Source organism: Sycon ciliatum, chromosome 1, assembly GCF_964019385.1.
Source record: "Sycon ciliatum chromosome 1, ocSycCili1.1, whole genome shotgun sequence".
Lineage (NCBI taxonomy): Eukaryota > Metazoa > Porifera > Calcarea > Leucosolenida > Sycettidae > Sycon > Sycon ciliatum.
In genome coordinates, this window is record NC_088643.1 from 36,138,429 (window position 1) to 36,142,854 (window position 4,426).

Consider the following 4,426-nt stretch of genomic DNA (forward strand, 5'->3'; position numbering starts at 1 on the left):
CCTGGTTACCGTGTTACAGACAGTGCAGTGTGACTCAATCGAAGCCTGAAAGAAACAACCAAGCTCCCCAAGCATAGGCGTAGCGCTAGCGGAGAGTGCGTGCGTGAGAGTAGATGCATGCTTCGGTCACTACTGTCTGACACCAGTCACCAGGTCGCGGCGGTGACCGGCAGTGAGCTCGCAGCTGCACTGAGCGGGACATGCGGAAACGTAGATCTGCGCACTGCCGCCTAACCCATACTGTAAAATTAATAATCATGCCCACTACAGCTCTAGCTCTGCGGACAGTCACACAGACCTGCACAGCGAGCACAGCTACGCCGAGCTAGCACTAGTAGCAGCAAAGTTGAGAAGTAAAAACTAAAGAAGTAAAGAAGTAAAGAAGTAAAGACTCAAGTATGAGAAGTATAGCGGTAGGAGTAGAGGCTTGTCGTCGTGCTGCTTCCTGCCTTCGACCAGACTATGTCATCCTGAGTATCTACACTGCAAGCGTTTCCTCGGCGAAGCAAGCTAGAATTTATTTGTGGTGAAGCAAGCTAGAATTTATTTGTGGTGAAGCAAGCTAGAATTTATAATCTTACTACTAGTATTTGCCTCTTCGTGACCAGAACATAGTGGTCAGAACAGGCCGGTTATTGGCAAGCGTGGTGCGTACTCCGTAAATAACTTAGTCATGAAGGGATGCAGCAGGTCCTGACTATTTCTACCTTCAAATGATACACCTGTGGAAGAGGATAGGTTTCTAGCGGGTTCACGGATTTATTCAGACATGGACTTGGAAGAAAGGTGAGGTTGAAACATAGCTGTACAAATACACAACTAGTTACCTGGACATGAATGCTGCTAAATTTATCACTGGATAAATATCAAGGTGAAGCTAGCTGTTGGTATCAGCACCGCCGCTACTGTTGCTGCTGTCACCACCAGCAGCACTGCTGCTGCTGCTGACGCCCCACACCATCGCTACTGCTGCTGCTGTCACCACCAAATCACTGCTGCTGCTGTCACCACCAAATCACCGCTGCTGCTGTGGCTGTCGCCACCAGCAACGCCTCTACTGCTGCTGTTGTCACCACCAGCACCACTGCCACACTGCCGCTACCGCTGCTGCTGTTGCTGCTGTCACCACCAAATCACGGCTGCTGCGGCTGTCGCCACCAGCAACGCGTCTATTGCTGCTGTTGTCACCACCACCGCCACCGCTATTGCTGCTGTAGCCATCAGAACTGCTGCTGTTGCTGTTGCTGCTGCTGTCGCCTCCAGCACTACCGCTGCTGCTGCTGTTGTCGCCTAGCACTACCGCTGCTGCTGCTGCTTTCGTCGCCCACACCTCCCCTTCGGCTACTGTCCCCACCAGCACCTCTGCTACTGCTGTCCCAATCAGCACTGCCTCTGCTGCTGCTGCAGCCACCAACACAGCTGCTGCTTGAGAAGGGGTTTATTCACAACACCAATTGGGCCAATCGCGTGAAACCATGAAGTAAGAGACTGAGTCAAAGCCAAAAGACAACCCAAATTCGGAAATATATAGAACACTCATTTGAAATGTAAGATTGAACACAAAAGCTTCACAAGAAATCGTTATCTAATAAGATTGCCTACCGGCATGCAAAGGCGAAGTCACGCCTCTGCCCGTGTCAGCACAGCCGGCGGCAATATGCTGCAAAGGGGCTCCCGAACTTGCGGCGAATGCAAGAGGCCCTGTACCCCTAAAGCACGTGACTGCCCATCGCAGCAGGCAAAAAGAAACCCGGGTGCGTAACTCACCCATGACGGGCCTTCACGGCAGAATATACCAAGTCATTGTTTTTGTCTACAACCAAAGCAGCTAGCGACTTCAGAAATATAGTGGCTTCCTTGCCCGCCACACCCGAGGTCGAAACCACCAGTGGGGTGAATTATGCTCTCTCCACCTGGTTGACTCTGGCACCATACGCCGCCTTCTTCATTATCTCGCGTGTTCTCAGGTGGCTAAGGATTTCCAGACGAGACAGCAAGGACGGCCCAAGGTCAGTGACCCTTGCATCAAACCGCTATTGCTGTCGCCATCAGCACCACTGCTACATGTCAGCATGAATTTTCCTGGCTCACACCACTTCAAAATGCATGATTTAGGTTTGATTTAGTGTCAGTGTACCGTCCCAGCACGTTAAGCACTGGGAATGATCTCTATCTACGTGTACCCTCTAACAATAACATTAATGAGAGGACGAAAAAGTGTTTTTACTCCGAGTTTCACGGTAAGCGATCATCAGAAACAGTCATTGTAGTTACACTGAAATGACACCAAATGCGCGGAAACGCTTGCAATTGGCTTCAATTTTGAATTTTTTTCCGCCGAGAGGGCCCCCGGACCCCCTCCATGGCCGCCCCACCTCCAAAGTCGGTGCATGGGCCTAGCAGGTAAAGCATTCCAGCAATCAGCAGTGTGAAAAGAAATAGTTGACAAACCCTTACTATGTTTGCATCTATAAGCAATGCTCAAATCTGCTCTGCTCAAATTCTGCTCAAAGTTTGCTCAAATTCTGCTCAAAGTCTGCTCAAATCTCCACCATCAACTTTTCAGCTCTAAGAATCGCGTACGAGCAGAAGCAATAATGGAAATTGGTCTCAGGTGTTTATTATCAGTTACCTGCATGAGCGCCTCAGGATATAACTTTGAGTTATGGCTTCTTCCAACAGGACCCCTTTCTCTCTTTCTTTTGCTACATCCAGAGAATACATGGGCCACAACCAGCTAAAACATGTCTTAGGGTGAAAATTTTCAAATTTTGTTTTCCTCCAGAAAACAGTTCTTGGGGCCTTACTTGACCTCTTGAAGGTGATACAGGGCAGAAAAGTAGTCTACAAGTGCCCCAAACGCCGCTTTCAAAATATGTACTTTGAAATAGAAAATGACAGTTTTCGCACAGTCTGACACAAAGAGACAAACTATTACTTAGTGGTTTTTGTGGCGGAGCACAATACAACGGAACTAAAGATGTTGACACCGACTTGAGCATGTCAACGACATCAGTTCAAAGGCGTGGCCCAAGTTTTTCCTGGAAAGCAACACGATGCGCTGGGCGGCGTTGCACTTGCACACTCTTTCGATTCTGGCAGTGACACTTTCGATCGTCGCCTGCGTTTCCGAGACTGCGTCAGACGCCTCATGAGAGCTGAACGCAAGTAACGTCGTAAGGCAGCCGGTTCGCCGCCTAAATGATTATGTACTAGCCCACAACTTGTGCCTCTTCGCTACTGGAGACGACGGGGACGATTCAGCTTCGCTGTCGACATCAACATCAATGAGATCCCAACAAATTGTCAGCGTCGCTCTGCAGACCCGCCGCCACGAACTTGCAGACACCTGAACAAACCTGGGCCATGCACAGCGATCGTCTGGCCCTGCGAGCTGCTCTAGTATCACTAGATGCGGACATTGTCAGTCTTTGCTCGCCAGCTACTTGAAGTAGAACGCCAAACAAGTGTTTGAACAAAATTTGAGAAGATGATCGCCACATCATGAATCATTTTGAATGAAGTGCAGAGTGAACGCGCTCCAAAAAAACATTTTTTTCATTTCGTCATTTCCCAACTTTTTTACGAAACCCCAAAGACATGTTTTAGCTGATCGCGGCCCACATAACAATAGAGCATCGAGAGCGGTTGTTTACCTAAAAGTAATAGCACGAGTCTGTTGAGTGTGTACCTAAACAACATATCCGAAAGATGCGATAAGGCGATCTTGCTGGCCCTCATAGTCGACTGAAGTAGGTCTTTGTGGTGTCCGCGTAACGTGCCTCGGGGGGATCACATGAGTGGGACTTGTTGAGGCATCAGAATGGTCCTGCAGACTTGGTGGGTGGGTCTGCTGAGCTTGAGCCCGGGCTGGCTTGGCTTCAGCCCACACTCGTGCAGCCTGTGGCCGTTCCCCTGTAGCATGCGACGGCCCTCCTGTAGCTTGAGACTGTGCTGTGCAGTGCAGTGCAGTACAGTATGTACTGCACTGCACTGCACAACACAACACAGTACTGCACAGCAAAGCAATGTACAGTGTGTGTGTGTGTGTGAAAAAAAAATGAAAAAGACCAAAAAGTAGGGATTCACTGGCCAAAAAAAGCCACTTCATAGCTGTGTGGTGTAGACCAGGCTGAGTAGTGGCGGTCAATTCTTCAGCCTTGCAAGCTGTTGAATGGTGGAATCCCAGCACAAGCTGTTATGGCTTCTGCTGTAGCATCGCTATCACCGCCTCCGGCGATTGGCGTCCAATGGTCCAATGGTGTGTGTGTGTGTGTGTGTGTGTGTGTGTGTGTGTGTGTGTGTGTGTGTGCGTGTGTGTGCGTGTGTCTGTGTGTGTATGTGTGTGTGTGTGTGTGTGTGCATTTGTATGTGTGTGTGTGCACGTGTGTGGGTGTAGCATTATGGTGAAAATGACGGTTAATGG

The 4,426-nt window shown here is 49.4% G+C and overlaps 1 long non-coding RNA gene across 1 annotated transcript in view; it reads left to right on the forward strand.

The window, feature by feature from the left end:
- The first annotated feature begins 419 nt into the window (after positions 1 to 419).
- Positions 420 to 4,426, forward strand: part of LOC135806967 (uncharacterized) — a 7,409-nt gene continuing 3,402 nt past the window's right edge. The window contains exons 1-2 of the long non-coding RNA XR_010551387.1: positions 420 to 786; positions 1,968 to 2,009. This is a non-coding gene — a long non-coding RNA (uncharacterized LOC135806967). The remainder of the gene's footprint in view (positions 787 to 1,967; positions 2,010 to 4,426) is intronic.